Source organism: Zonotrichia albicollis, chromosome 2, assembly GCF_047830755.1.
Source record: "Zonotrichia albicollis isolate bZonAlb1 chromosome 2, bZonAlb1.hap1, whole genome shotgun sequence".
NCBI classification, from domain to species: Eukaryota; Metazoa; Chordata; class Aves; order Passeriformes; family Passerellidae; genus Zonotrichia; species Zonotrichia albicollis.
Genome location: NC_133820.1, coordinates 40488650 through 40504697, shown reverse-complemented (window position 1 = coordinate 40504697; position 16048 = coordinate 40488650). Strand labels below are relative to the sequence as shown.

The following is a 16048-nucleotide window of genomic DNA, read 5'->3' as shown; positions in this document are numbered from 1 at the left end:
GGGGAAAAAAAAAAAAAAAAAGAAAAGAAAAAAAGAAAAAAGAAAAAAAAAAAAAAAAACTAAGACAAGAAAGGAAGGAAAAAAAGTAGAAGAAAGAAAAAAAGGGGGGGAGGGGAAGGGAGGCGGTGCTGAGGCGGCCGGAGGAGGCTCCGCTCCCGCCCCGCTCCCCGCCCGCCCCGCGCTCTCCGCGGCCAACAGCGGCCCCCGGCGGCGCCTCGGGCCGGAGCGGCGGCACCCGGGACCCCCGAGGGGCTCCGGGCACACGGACCCGGCACCTCCGCTCCCTCAGCACCGGCCCCCTCCGAGATGCACCGGGGCAAAGCAGCTCCTCTCAGCTTTTGGAAGAAAAGCAATTTGTAAAGAAAAAAATGTTAATAAAGGCAAGAAGCTGTAAAACTGAGGTAGGTAAATGTGTGAGCCCTTCTTCGCCGGGAGCAAGGGGAGAAAATTTTGCAAGGGGGAGCAAGGGGACTTAATTTTGTTGTCAGGATAGTAACATCCCTGTAAGGTGTTAAGAACAGAATGAAAAAAAACTTCTGGAAGTCATCTAGCCCGTGGCACGGGTCCGGGTCTTCCTGAGGGTTTTTACCTGATCAGAACCTGGCAAACGTTGAACTCACACATTTAGGGAGCGCTTCGGTAAATGAAAGCACAGCCCCACAGAAGGTGCCGCAGCCCTGCCCTTTGAGTCGAGGAACGCCAGACTGACTTTTCCCCTCCCGGACTCCTTGTGCATAGGTGCCACGTTGTCCTTCCTTACACAAAGACAGATTGTTTTCCCCTCAAAGTCCCTTCTTCGTTCACCATGTACGAAGAACATCAAGACAGATGAGAAAAAGAGAGAAGAAAAAGTCACAGAGAGAAAAAAAAAAAGTGTCTTTTTACATTTTTTGCTGCGTTTTGTTTTTTTCTATGCTGTATACAAATCCATCAGCTGTCTACCACACATATGTGAACTCCATTCTGCAAACAGGGCTCCTGATCTTCTCCTGCTTTTCTGTAGTGTTTACCATCCCCGCTTCCAATGGCTTTATAAATTTGAATCAATGTCATTCTCAGGAGGCCCATTAGCTGATAAGGTATTATTACAATTTTATAGGCAGGAAACTTAGTAGCTAAAATGTATGTTCTGAACTACTTCAGATGCCACTTTCTGGAGGGCTATATAGCACATATCCACCGTGTCACTCCTGTTGATTTAAGTCACAAATACAAGACCTAAGCAATTCTGTGAATCAAACATCAAAGCCTCATGAGAAGGCTTCCTTCCTCTATAGGAAGGAGCAAAGGAGTGGTGGTTTTGGGGGCAATTTGGTGCCTGTGCTCGTGCCCAGTATCACCTGGGGGTCCTGGGGCAAAGGCAGGAGCTGTGAAGGTGGTGGCAAGGGGTTCGTTCACAAATACTGTGTTATGAGGAGATTGATTTTTTCAGATGCTTCTATATCAGTGTGCAACATCTAGATAATGAGCAAGGGGAATTAGACATTCTCATTGATGAGCATGCATTTGATATAATTAGCATTACAAAAAACCCGGTGGGACGATTTGCATAATTTCAGCGTGCTTGAGTCCCCAGTTACAGCCTATTCAGAGGCGACACGGAGGTTAAAAAAAAAAAAAAATAAAGAGAGAGAGAGAGAGAAGTGTTGGGGAAACATGCTGCTACAGCTGAGGGACAGCAGTCCCTGCAGTACAGCTGGTGAAAGCAGCACTGTGTGCCCAGGATACAGAGCCAGGGGGTGGCACACATGCTAAGGGAGACCTGCAACTGGAAAACGTGTGGGAGAAATTTTGCAGTAACGATGCCTGATCAACACTTGCCAAAATTATTGGTGAGAATTTGTAGGCAGGGAAAGGACCTGCGCTGCCACAAGCCAGTTTGTTTGGGGTCATGTTGCAAAAGGTGGCAAGGCATTTGTTGCTGGCCTGGGAAGTGGAGGTTGTCTTCTTGACCACGTCACCTTATTTGCACATCTGGAATGTAACCTGAACCACCACGGAGCACACTTGGTGCTCCAAAAGGACCTCCCTCCAGAGGGGGGAAGTGATGTGGGGAATTATTCAGGAAGAAACACAGTGAGAGAAAAACATCAGTGGATCTGAAGCTGGTTACATGAAGTTTATTACCTAGTGAAAGAGCCCACATCTGTAATCAAGGGGAAAATGCCATCTTAGTCAGAGGTAATGTGATTGAGAAATTTAGAAAGTAAAGGGGTAAGGCAGACAAAAAGCGGCGTAGGCCATTCTGTCATTCTGCACTTTGTACTTTCTAAAGGTTGTAGTTATGTACCAGGACAGGATAATTTCTGCTTTCCTATAAGAATGCCAAATTATGATAGTCACTGTGTGATGCTGAAGTCCTGTCACTGGTATTCATATGGTTTTCTAAATGGTGAGGGAAAGTTATGGCAATGGGTGAGACACAGTGACTTACTGGACAAGGAAGAATTAAATATAGGAGAAGCAATAGGAAAATTCTCTGGCTACTTAATTTAGAAATGGTATTTATTGACTTTAGTTTCAGAGTAACTGCCAGTAGCAATATATCGTCAGTCTGGTAAGTGGATCATTGCCACAGGCAGGGTGACATCAGTGCTTCAAAGGGAAATGGTCAGGCTCATCACTCGAGCTATTTTTGAAGCCTTGGAGGGCCCTGTCATAGATACAATTCTCTGTTTCACTTTCTTCCAACCTGACCTTGTGCTCTCTGTTCCCTCCATGCTGTCCTTCCTCATGCCATTTTCTGGACAGGCAATCTGAAAGTACTAAGAAAAACTACTCTTGCAAAAACCTGAGGGACTCTCCACCAAAAATGTAATTCAGCTGGGAGAGCAATTTCCCAAGGACACCAAAACAAGGCATGAAGCTGATTGTGCCTGCCTTTTTCACCATTTTTATTTCTGTCCTTGGGTTGACTTCCACAGCCCTCTGTAGGGGGTAGCCTTCACCAACTTAAGAAAATAAAAAATAATGTAATAAAGAAAAGTGTTTCCTACTGGCTTGTGTTTAGCACAGGGGTGGTACTGTGATCCTGAGAAACAACTTCCTCAGCGCTGATGGTTTGATCTGCCTGAGTTTTGTGCTGCTTTTCCTGCCTGTCAGGGCGAGCAGGGTGGTGGGTGTGGATCTGGGAGTCTGACAGACAGCTCTTCCCCATGCCAAGCTCCTGCAAGCAGCAGAGCACTGCAGAGGGCAGTTGTCCTTCTTTATGTTTCCAATTGCCAAGGCTGCCTATGAGACATCAGGCTGCAACAAAGCCTGAAAGAAATGGGAAAGGCTCTGAGACCTATTGGAGAAGGCTCTTGTGCTCTTTACCAGAGGAGTATTGAAAAATCAACAGCACAGGGACCCTACCAAGAACACAGGATCTTCATAGCACGGGCTCTGTGCTTGGATGCCATGGCAAAGGTCCAGAATGGCCTTTTGTCTCATCTCCTTGGACTCATGCCACAGTGATGGATGCTTTTGGAAGCTGATGGGACCTTGCTTGTGTCTGAACCTGCAGCCATTTGAGCTCACAGCCTGCTGTAGCTCCTGGTTAGCTTGTGTAGCTCCTGGGTGCGGCGGACGCTCCTTGTCCTGCACCGAGCCTGTGTCAAATCCATCTCAAGTTCCTTTCCCAGACAGACTAGGGAATTATTTCCAGGGTATAATTTTGAAGAGCAAGCCAGTCAAGGAAAGTGGGCATCTCTTTCTTATATTTTGTTGCTCTCACAGCTTCTCTGAGGGAGAGAAGGCAGGGGGGAGGAGGGGAGGGACAGGGAAAGGGGAAGAAAAAAGCTTGAGCATCCATAAAAGGGGTCAAATTACAAAAAGAGAGATTCCACTTGCCTGCACATGCAACTAGGGCAGGGTAAACTGGAAATTTTGTTGGTGAGGTGCAATGTCCTTGTTCTGGGTATCTGGTGGAGTATATTTGGCTGTTGACTAAAGAATTGTTTTTAAAAATATGGTAGCACAAGACTTGAAGAGCAACTTTAACATCTGACATTGTCCCTAGCTGCTGCTCTGGCAAGTTTCTTAATGTCATTTTTATTTCTGCTTCAAGTCTAGGTGACTGCATCTGTCAGCAAACATACCAGGAGAGACAGACAAACCTCTGGGAATGGCACACCTCACAGGGCTCAGTCACTCTCAGCCTGTCCCACTTCACCCTCTGTGGCTTCACAGATTTTGAAAAATATGGGTAAAGGAGAAGAATCACTCAGCCTTCAGCAAATTTTGGATGGACCACATCCAGATCTGGCATCCCTGTCTCCTGCTCATCAGCAACCCTGGTGAAACCCCCAACAGCCTGGGCAGCAAGTAAGTGTGAAGGGCAGGTATGGAAATTTTAGGTGGAAGTGAGCAGAGCACATAGGAATTAGGAAAAGGCAGAGCACAGATGCTGGGAGCACCTTATACATTTTATATAAAAAGAGCTTTCTATCAGGGCTGCTTACTCAACCCTTCCCACCTCCCCCCCGCCCCCCCCCCAAAAAAAAAAAAAAAAAAAGCCAGGATTTTTTAGGCACATAGACAGTCCTCATTCATTTGGTCCAATCTCTGTGACATTATTAAGGAGTTTGGAAAGGGACTAAATGAGGATGTGGGGACCAGGAGGGATGTTCTTTTGGCCCTAAGATGGTCTCAGGATATCATGTATGGGCTGGTGAAGGAATCAGATCTTTTTCAGGACTAACTGATTTGTGGTTTTTCCATGTGGAGAATGACAGCTTGGAAACTGTTGTAGAATCCCCTCTGTCTTTTTATTCTTTTTCTTCCTCTCCTTTAACATTTCAGGATAGAAGTGCTGCCAGCCCCAGGATTCCTGAATCATGACTCAACAGTGAGGAGATACAGGAACCTAAAGGTTTGCTTGTGTCCCTAGAACAAGATGGACAATAGTGCTTGTTTGGCCACTCCTCGCCCACCCCCCTGCCTCAAGTCTCCTTGTTCGGTTATCTGAATGCTCTTCCTGCTCTTTGGTTCCTTAATGAGTCTGGCACAGCTTGTTCTTTCCTATCTCCACATCCAGTGTTGTTACATCCCTCCTACCATTTTTAGCTCCTCTTTTTCTCCTCGTTTTGCTGGCTCCAACACTGCTGCTCTCTCCACAGCTCCCAAGACTAGCTGCTTGCTTTTTCAAATAGTCTTCCCTCTCTCTAGGCCCTGCTTCCACTACAGCAATCACTCCTGACTTTTATAATCCCATGTACTCTAATTTTCCATCTAGTCACATTATCAGCCAGTCAAGGTTCTTTTCTCCCACTTCCATCCCTTTGTTTTCCAGTAACTCCTTCTGTCTTTATGCTTACAACAGACAGTATCATAAAGCTCCTGGCCCTCATCTATTCTCCATGTTTCCCTTCCCCAAGGGCCTTGCTGTTCTCCTTTCACTCAGCTGCTCCTCCTTCCCCCTAGAGCAGTCACCAGCGCCTAGGTCCCTACACAAGATGGCTGGCACTCACACAACCTTATCCCACCTTTGTGACACAGTGTTGGCAGCAGATCTTGGAAGAACTACACAGGGAAAATCTCAAATGTCCCTACAGAGCATGTGTGAAATGGATTTTTTTTTTAAAGGCTTATCATTGATCAAAATTTGGCATGGATTTTTATGGGGATAGTGAGTAGTGTAGCTCTGACGTAAGGACAGCTCTCCTTCATAGGCTTCAGCCTCCTCCTCCAAAGCAGTTGGGCAAAAAGACTGTTCTTTTTAACATACACTTTAACACTCAAATCCAAAATGTTTTGCTCTGCCTTTTTTTATTTCTCCCTGAGTAGACTTAATGTACAGGCTGAAGCCATATTTAAAAAGAAAACAAAAATTATAAAAAAAATCAGATGTAGGCAGACAGCCAGAATGGAACATTTCAGCTTCAATCATAAAAATTACAAGCAACTGAATGGTTTACAGTGGGAATGCCCAGTCTATCTAATTCCATCTCTGCTGGTAAATTTGTCCTTGCTAAAACCTGCACTTTGAACTTGCCACTCGGGGATCAATCACATTGCTGTTCCTAGCAGCTTCAGAATGAGGCAGGAATACAGGACTTGCTTTGCCATAGATCAGGGCTTCTCAGAAGCTTTGTCTGAATTGTGAGGCAGATGGGGAAATGAGGCCTGATAGCTGGAAGCAAATTCACACACAAAGCCTAAAATATTTCTGTGGAAAGAGAGAAGGTCAAAGGCAAAAGCTGGAGCTTTTCCTAACGTGGTTGGTCTGTTAGCAATGTCACCAGTGTAAATCAATCCATTTTAAAACAGTCTTGTCACACCTCCATAAGCAGCTAATGTGGACACGTTCAAAGCCTCAGCTAAGACAGAACATTTTGAAGTGGTATAATTAAATCTGGTGTATTCTTAAAGGATGAGGCACCTGTTCCCTGAGTGCAATCAAAGTGAGAGCCTGCAGGCTGGCATGGCTCACTGCCCGGGACGCTGATGCCGTTCCTGTGCCCGCTTGCAGCTCACAGACGCTGGGTGGCAACTCTGGCTCCTGCAGAAATGCAGCTCCTGCTCCCTGGGGCAGCAGCCAGGCTGCAGCAGTCACCCTGGCTGCCTGTGAGAGGTGCAAGATGGGAAAGGCTGCACGGCACAGCACCTGACATGGTGGCTGAGGAGAACAGGAGGAGAGGAGGAAATGGCTGCTGGCAGGGCAGGCAGGCCCTGACAAGTGGGATGCTTCAGCAGGGTCTGTACACGGCCACTGCAGTCAGAACAGCCCTCCTCCTGCAGCTGTTGTGCCATGAAAAGCTGGACTTCCCTCTGCAGCAGGCACTGAGCAGGCACATCTGCTCTGTTTCCAGAGCCAAGAGAGGAGCAACATCTACTGCAGGAGGTCAGTAGTGAACAGCCAGGGGACGGGAGCACCCAAAATGTGACGGATTTCTACTAAGCAAGTGTGTGCCCAAACCACAGATTTATCCAATTAAAAGCCAGGCTTGGAGCAGTTTAAGTTTATTCTCTGCATTAGGAATTCCTGATGTTTTACTAAACAGATGTAAAGTTGCTTTAAATACATCACATGCAAAGGGTGTGGTATGGACCATACACTGCAAACTAGAGCTCTATGTTTGTTAACTCAAACTGGCATGACCTCACTTGGCCCTTCAGCTACTCTCTAGGTAAAAGAAGGAAAAACAGGAATCTTCCCAAGGAGGCAGGCTGAAGACCAGCTTAATCTGTGCCCAAGTGCACAGAAACGTTAAAAACAGCGAGTGGGAAGAATTGTCAGAAGGACTCAGGGCTTCCATTCTCTGAGTCCAGAGCTCCCTCTCCAACGCAGTGGAGTGCTGCGTGTGTTTGCTCCGTTGTTTCTTACAGATGCCAAAGGATCATCTGCAAACAAAACGTATGACAGGCAGAATAAAACGGGCAGCAATCTGCAGACTCCATCCTCGACTGCCTCGTGCTCCCCTGCAGACGCTTTCCCTGTAAAACAGATCTGCCACAGGGGGACTCCCGGTAAAACACAGAGTTTGCAAAGGGGGCTCCTGCATTTGCTGCCGGAAAGCCGACAGACAAAGGGACCACACCTCGGCAGTACTGCCGGTGCCGGTGGCCACCGCTGGGGCCGCCGGTGGGCACGCAGCCACGGGCGTGCTCCTGGCAGACCCCTTCTCTGGTTTCACCGGGGCGAGGCCCGATGGAGCACCTTCCCCAATGGAAACAGCAGCAGCCGTGGGTTCTCACAGGGAAAAGAGAATGCTTCCTGCCCTTCCGTGCAGCAGCATCTGAACTTGCTGCTCTAAGACCTCATCCCTTGGAATGTTCTGCCTGGATCTGACTGAAGGGATGCAGGCATCTTTACTGCATCCCATCCAACAAGGAAACACCTCACTCTCTTGTCACCGTGCATTACTACTTCCCAGCCCACCTTTTAATCCACAAAGTCTGTAATTTGTAGCTGTCGTTCAGAGTGTGGGGAATTACAGCTTTTGGTTCTTTTCTGTGTATTAGCCTTTTGCATGTCATTATTTCAGCTTCTGGGGCTTACACTTCCTTTTCTTCTCTTAGCTATCAGGACACATGTGCTGGCTTTAACAAGAAGTAAACGTTGCGAGTGCTGAGCTGTACTTGTAATGGCAGGTAGTGAAAGAACCCAGGAGAAGAACAGAGCAGTTCCAAAACACTCCCGGCAGCCCACAACACTAAATCCAGTTGGGGCACAGGGATGGGGCTGAAAGCAAAAGACAGCAGTAAAAACTGCCTTCAGAAATAAAACAAATACACTCAATATGAGCGGATGGCAAGATGTGGAGTTATCTTCCATACCAGGCGTGTGATAATGCGGATATGAGTGGATAGGGAGCTGACCCCAACGCGGCACATAGTGGCTGTGGGCAAGGAGCAGGAGGCCTTTCCAACAGCAGCACAGCACCTGGCAAACTAGGTCAGGGCTCAGCGGTCACAAAGGCCATGCCAGCGTGGCCCTGGCCCTTCGGCTGCAGAGGCTCCGTCCGAACCAGACACACACCCACCGTGTCAGGGGTGTCATGGCACGGCACTTGCTTCAGCTTTGTGCCTTTCTGCTGACTCGATGGTGGCCGGGCCGGCGGGCAGTGCCTGGGCTGGGGGTGGACACCGAGGGCTGAGTGAGGAAGGCACCACTGCAGCGAGGGGCCCAGCACGGGCTGGGGGCACCAGGACAAGGCGCTGGGAAGGCACGTGGCCAAGGCGGCAGCTGGGGCAGCAGCGGCTGCCGGGCTGCCAGGTGAGGGAGAAGTCAAAGAAGAGCAGGGCGGCGAGGCTGGGGCGAGGCAGCAGGGGCAGACAGGAGCGGGGAGGTGCAGAGGAGGGGACCGGGCCGGGCCGGGCCGAGCAGGGCAGGCGAGCTCTGGCCCCCGGGGTCAGGCCTCAGCCGCGGCTTTATGGCACGGCGGGCCGCGAGTACTATGGGATGGCGAGCCCTTCTGCGGGGGGGGAAGGGCGAGCCGCGACTATTATGGGATGGCGAGGCCTCCCGCGACCGGAGGGGGGCAGGTGGGTGGCAGGGCGTATTATGGGATGGCGGGCGCTCGTGCCGCCGGGGGGAGTATTATGGGATGGGGAGGATGCCCCAGAAGGAGCGGGGGGGGGAAGCGGGCGGCTATTATGGGATGGCAGGGCCCGCCGCAGCCCCGGCGTGGGGCGAGAGTATTATGGGATGGCACCATGCCCAGCGCGGTGTGACCGGGCCACTATTATGGGATGGCTCTACCTTGCGGCGGGGCTGCCTCCCTGGGAAGTATTATGGGATGCAGCAGGAAGGAGGAGGGGGCGCTGCGGGACGCCGGGGAGAGGCTGCAGCCCCAGCCAGGCTTCCTGGCGGTGCCCGCCGGGACCTCCCCGCGGTGCCCCCGTCCGGCCCCGGCCCTGGCCCCGGCCCCCCCTGCCCCCCTCAGTCGGAACCAATAAAGCCGGCAGGGTATTATGGGATGGCGCGGGGGTGGGGTGGGGGGTGGTTGCCATGGTGTGTTTCCCGTGGGTGGCTATTATGGGATGGAGTCGCCTTTGTGAACTATTATGGGATGCGGGGTGGGGCCGCGCGGGCCCCGCCGCCCCCCGGGGCAGCGCGGCGTGAGGATGGGAGCGCCGGGATGCGCCGGGCACGGGACGCACGGCACAAGGCACACGGCACAAGCCGAGGCGGGCTCCTGGCCGCCGGCCGCACGTGGACTCCCGAGGAACCCTCGGCCGGGTCCCCAGCATGGCGAGGCTGCGGGCTCCTGCTTGCCCTCGCAAGCAAATTCTCACCCCAGCGTAGCTGAGGGAGGGAAAAAACCCACAGCCATTCAAACTGGGGCTGTGGAGCATCTCAGCGTCTCAATTGTGCATTAGTCCCAGCGTATCGTTTTTAGGAAGAAAGTTGCCGTCTGAGTCCAAGTGTCACAAAGCTCTGACTTCTAAGTTGGAGAAGGGTGCGCAAGGATGGCACAAAGCAAGACGTGTCCCTGCACGGCCCATCCCAGAGCACATGTGATCCTCGCTTTCTGCACCGGGGGCACAGCCCCAAAGTACCTGGTCTGGTTCTTGCCCGACATGAGAGAAAACCTCCTCCAGACACGTGTGCCTGTGGCAGCTCTGTAAACCCCTGCCCGGTTTGGAGCCCATGGTGACTTAGTAGGTATCACCATCGAGATTTGAGTCCCCTCCTCTCCATCCAGCCCGAGTCCATCAGCTCTGCTCAGCAGCAGTGCTGTTCTCACCCAGCCAAACGCGGAATGCAACCTCCAGGCTAATTAGCAGTGCTCCCTGGAACACAGTTGTTGCTGGGTGCAGCGCTGGAAACACCTCTCCCAGATCCAGCTGGAGGTAGGAGATGAAGGAGAGTTCTGTCCCAGCCTGTTTTTGCAGTGTTTCTGCTAAATGAGCTCAAGAGATGTGAATCGGTGTTAGTGATTTTTTTGCCAGCATGCACCAGCTTTGATACAGGAGGCAAAAATAGGTATGGCAGAACTGCAGTCCAGGCAGCTCAAACCAGTGGGGTGTTGTTGCAGCCCCTTTGAGGCTGCTGCCTCCTTCCCTGGCTGGATCCAACTATTTGTTTCATGAAAAGGGCATCTCTAAGGCACTTTACGGAAATGAGAACCTAAAAATGGTAACTAATAAGCATTCTTAACTTTCGTGTGTTGCTTGCAGCTTTTGTTAGTCATTATATACAGAATTCTATGTTAAAAGACTGGTGTAAAAGTCAAATTTTTATAATTGCAAAATAGCATTTGTTTTTTACGCCTTACTAAGTGCCTCCATCTTCAGGGAAAAAAAAAGTGAAAATAAACATGGAAAATTCGAATCTGAGTATCTGATGTCTGGCAAAGTTCTGAGTAACTGAAAACAGACTTGTGATGGAAAATATCGAGCAACCTTAGCTATAGGTGTCAGTACCAAGTATGTGATGTTTTTTAAAGCAAACAAACCAGCGAAGCACGCAGAGATAGAGATCAGCCGTTCTGATTTCCAGGGGGCTGAGCAACCCCCAGTCTTCTGTGTCTCTCCCCCGCCTGGTTGTGCGCCGCCAGCCCTGCCCGCTGCACCGTGCACGTCTGGCTGACACGGTGCGGCTCCGGCTGCGCGGCCACGCCGCTCTCCCTGCCCCCTCCTGCTCCTGGCAAAACAGGAGACGAGGCTCATGACGAGTGCTGAGCGAAGTCTGAAATGCTCTTCCCCTAACGGGAAGTAGATGCAGAGTCACGCTGGCATATGGGCAGCCCTCACCTAGGTGGCTGTTAGAGAGTGACTCGATTCTCCATTGACAGTAGCGTGTTCTCAAAAAAGGAGCACATGTTCTTGACCTTATTCTGGTTGTACACTCCAAAATCCTCGGTGTGCAAGTATCTTTCTGCCTCTTGTTCCAGTGGCATTTGTCTGCTGCAGGAGCAGCTCCTTGGACATGACAGGAAGGGCTGTCTTCTCCACAAAACCAGGAGACTTTCCTGTGTCATTTTCTGCCATGTTTGACACCAAAGTAAAGACACTTCCAGTGGGCTAAACAAGTAAGCTCATGCTTTTCTTTGAAAAAAAAAAACCCACTCAAACTAAATAAGGAAAAAAAAATAGAAGGGGGGGGTGCATGATGAAGAAAACAATAATGAAAATTGATCATTTAGATTTCCTTAGCTTGCCATGGAGATTTTGTAAAAAGCTGGGAGTGGAGAAGTGTATCCTGGGCAGAAGAAAAAGCTTTTGTAGTGGTAGGGGAGATTTGCAGAATCCAGAACGGTTACTTTGGCTAATGCTGGGGATACAGAATTCTCACACCATAGTTTAAAATGGGGGCAGGGGGACTTGGGTGTTGAAGAGACACAGACTCTGGGACAATAACCGGATATTGAGTGAAAGTTTGAACCATTTTCTTGCTAATTCCAAAGTAAAAATTACCTATCTCAGAGTTTGATACCCCCTCTCCGCTCAAAAAATGATCTAGGGCAAAAGATTCAATTAAACTGGGTAAATAAAATTCTCTACCAAAAAAAACCAAAAAGGGCAAGGCTTCTCAGAAATCCTGGCATCTTCAGTGTTCCTTCTCAGAAGTGGTAAAACCTTAGCTCAGTCATGGCGTGCCTCAGTAAATTCTGGAGAGCCTACAGGGCTGCTGAATGGCAAACACCAGGAGTAAGTCTATCCACATTAGTTACGAGCAGTCAAAACTAGGTTAAAGGAAGAGGTGAAATGTAGCTGCAGTCTTTGCAGAACAGCATCACATTCCCAGGTACATCGGGGGCTGCCAGTTTTACGCAGACACTGAAAGATATTTTTCATGTTACCAGTTGTATGTAACCTGACAGAACAGATATTACAGACTGGCTGGAGCAACGCTCAGTCCGGGAAACAGCAAAAATTAGGAGAACAGAAGTATGGCTGTGTCCCAGCCCACAAATGAAGCAATACAGTGGCAGCATTGCAGTGCCCAACATCTAAACCCACCAGCCCCTCTGTATTGTTACAGAACACGAGAGGAGCTGACAAAAAATAGCCTGAAAGGCCATAAACCGATCTTTCAGATCACATTGTCTGCAGCACCAGCATGTCAGGCTTGTAGTCCGTTATCTGTGTCCCACATACGAACGGTCCATGCTAGGCTGGAGAGTCTCCCCTCTTTCCAAAATGCTCTGGAGTTCCTTCCTCCCAGCCTCACATCCCGCACTGGGCAGCACTGAAACACACAGGACAGAGGTTTCCAGCCTACTACCCTGAGTTCCGGGGTGAAACAATGTCAAAAGCTTTGTTCTTCTTGTTACCTTGGGGCAATATGTTTGAAAGTGAACATAAATTAAAAGTGAAAGTGAGAAAGATCTGTGGGCCTGATAAAAGCCTGGACAGGGGCAGCTGCCCATGAGGTAGAGGAAGATGGGGCAGGACTCTCCTGGGTCCCACGCAGGGACCTGAACCCTGACTAACTTAGACCATGCACAAAACTACAGAAATAATTTAGAGGTCACCCCAGTTTGTTGCTGTGGGAGTACAGAGTCCACCTCACCCAGTTGTTCTTGGAAGCAGAGCTGAGCAGGGGTGTGTGGAAGGTCCTCTGGCCAGTTTGGATTTCCCAACACGGGTGCAGCACCAAAGCAAGATGTTGTAGACGTTTTCCCCATGGGAAGTGTGCTGTGGGCTTGTTCAGGGTGTTGACACCCATCAGCACAGGTAGGGAAGATTGTGTTACACGGATCTTGCTGTAATTGTTTCCAAGCCAAGCGCTATAAACTCAAAAGATTCAATTAAACTGGGTAAGTAATTGAACCACAGTAAGGTACGGAAACTTCCAAGTTTAAAGCAGCCAAATAACTAGAAATCTATTTCATGGAAATCTATCTTTCCTCATCCAAGAAAAATATTTAGGAATAGATATATTTTTAATCCATTTAATCTACTTGGCCCTCACAAACAGTAAAAACACCTTAACCATAATAATGTATATCCCATATGGAGTTATTGTCTTGAGGGAAAATTAAGATTTCTGCTGACTAAGAAACTTCGACTTACAAAGGAAAAAAGGAGTTTGAGCTGAGGTGGGGAATGTTGGGCACATTCATGATAAAAATGTGTTCATTTGTCATGCAGAGAAAGATTTTAGGGAGGTGGTGGCTCATTGGGAAGCTTCATGCCTTAGCATTGGAGGCACTGGAACACACATTGCCTAACCAGTAGCAAGCAGCCTTCTTCGGAGCAAAACCATGCTGGCAAGAGCATTGGGAATCACCCGCAGAGAGAGTCCCAGTACCTAACTCCCTTTGCAGGTTCTTCATCTGCATCACACCTCTCTCCTTGTAGCCAAGCCACTGGGGGAAAGAGGCAAATATGGAGTTGGTGGGCACTGGTGGGTGCTGGGCTGCTCAGCTCCGGAATTTGGTGTGGCTGTCCGCCTGGCTCCTGTTGAGAGGGGATTGTGGCTTGTCAGCACACACAAGAGGGAATGAGAAGTCCTGCAGAGGTCGACGTGAGTTTGGTGGTGGTGTCATCCACCACATGTTTCTGTAGTGCTGGATGGTCTGCTTGATCCATGCGAAGGATGGATAGCATCTGTGGAAGGGCAGCGTGCACTTTTCATCCATGGAGCCGAGATAAATGAGACTATCACTGTCATGTGGGCAAAGGTACGTACAGGGACAGTACCGGGTGCATGCTGCTGATGGCTGGAGACGTAGGTGGCATTTTTATGTGTGCAGGAACGTGGGTTACACAACAGCTGTTGGAATGTGTTGGTCTAGTCTTTGCTGGCAAGGGGGGAGCGAGGGCACAGGAGGCACAACTCGTGCCGCAGAGTGGCTGCATGCGTATTGTGCATTGTGGAACTCAGCGTGAGCACGCAGCGGAGATGGGCACGCAGATGTGGTGGTGCAGCCTGCTGGTATCTCAGCAGAGTTGTCCGTGCGAGGCGGCCTCAGGGCCTGCATGCACAGGTGAGGGAGAGCTTGCTGGTATCCAGAGCCACTTTGGCACACGGGCGAGGTGGTGGGATGGCATTATGGAACACCTGCGTGCCCGCTGTGTGCGTGGACATGTTTTCAGTGAGCCTTCAGAGACAAAGCCCGGCTTGTGTTACAGGATCTGTGAGCGACCTGTTGCACTCTGTAAACAGCCAATCCTCCACTTGTGTTGCGGCGTGTTTCACTGTGGTGGGATGAAATGTGCACACGCACCACCAGGCGTGGGACAGCGGAGCAACGAGCGCGGTTGTTGACACCCACATATTGACTGGGAGAGACGGACAGGTCTGCGCCTCTTTGTTGAGATTAATAGTGTTGTGAAAATGCTCAACAGAGGATAAGGCGGCATTATGGGATGTGATTTTGTTTAATGGGAAATTAATGATACAGTTTCATGTGCATAATTGGAGTATACTTATACCTGTGGACCGTTCCCATCTGTGTAAATGGATGATGAGTTTCCTGCTGGAGGCTGCAGCAGGGTGCTGGGTGACAGGGAGGAATGGAGTATGTGGACACACCGTGTATCACAGAATCAGTTAGGCTGGAAAAGACCTCTGAGATCATCAAGTCCAACCTTTGACCACACACCACCATGGCACTAAGTGCCACATCCAGCCTTTCCTTAAACAGCTCTGGGGATGGTGACTCCACCATTTCCCTGGCAGTCCATTCCAATGCCTGATCACCCTTTCCATGAAGAAATTCCTCCTGATGCCCAACCTAAGCCACTCCTGGCACTGCTTGAGACTGCATGCTCTGGTCCTGTCTCTAGTTGCCTGGGAGAACGCATATCTCTGGCCTAGGTACATCTGCAAGTACCAGCAGCCAGGAAGCCTCGAGGTGCAGGGGAGGCACCAAAGTCCCTGCGGGCACACAGGCCGGCGGTGGCACTGACCACGCCGGGCATACACAGCCCTGGAGGGGTCCTGCAGCCCCGCGGGCGGAGCGTGCGGGATGGGCACGGCAGGACGGGGCAGGGAAGCGAGCGGGGCGCTCAGCTCAGCCCCGAGGTCGGGGGCGGTCGGCGGTGGGAGGGCGGTGCCCGGAGCCTGTGCCCGGGGCCGGTGCCAGCGCGCAGGAGGGCGGGAGGTGCGCGGAGGCCGCGCGGTGCCAGGGGTCGGCCCCGTGTCCCGTGCCGGAGCGGGGGCTGGGCCGGTGCGGGCCCCGCGCCCCCGGGCAGGGCGGGCGGGGGGCGGCGGCGGAGCCCAGCGGGTGCGGGTGCGGGGCGGGCGGCCGCGAGTATTATGGGATGCCGGGCTGGACGGTGGCTCCCGGCGACTATTATGGGATGCCTGCCTGGGCGCGAGGCGGGGGGGGAGGTGGGGAGGTGTGACTATTATGGGATGTGCGCGCTCGGGGTGTGACTATTATGGGATGTTGGGGGGGGTCCTCACAGTGCGCCCTTCCCCCCCCCAGCGCGCTCTCCCCGCGGGAGGGGGACGTGCCTATTATGGGATGGCAGCCCCGGGAGGCGCGGGGGGGGCGCGCTGCCCCGGCGCGCGGGGTCCCGCGCGGGGCGGGGGGGCAGTATTATGGGATGTTTCTTGGTGGGGGTCAGTATTATGGGATGCCGGAGCGAAGGGGTGCGAGCGTGGGGGAGTATTATGGGATGTTTCTCGGGGTGAAGTGCGGGCGGCGGGGGGGGCAGTATTATG

At 51.0% G+C, this 16048-nt stretch overlaps 1 long non-coding RNA gene across 1 annotated transcript; it reads left to right on the top strand.

The window, feature by feature from the left end:
- Positions 1 to 191: 191 nt before the first annotated feature.
- On the top strand, positions 192 to 7938 carry LOC141728163 (uncharacterized). The gene is made up of 3 exons (XR_012578955.1): positions 192 to 401; positions 4049 to 4305; positions 4783 to 7938. It is a non-coding gene; the product is annotated as an uncharacterized LOC141728163 (long non-coding RNA).
- The last annotated feature ends 8110 nt before the right edge of the window (positions 7939 to 16048 follow it).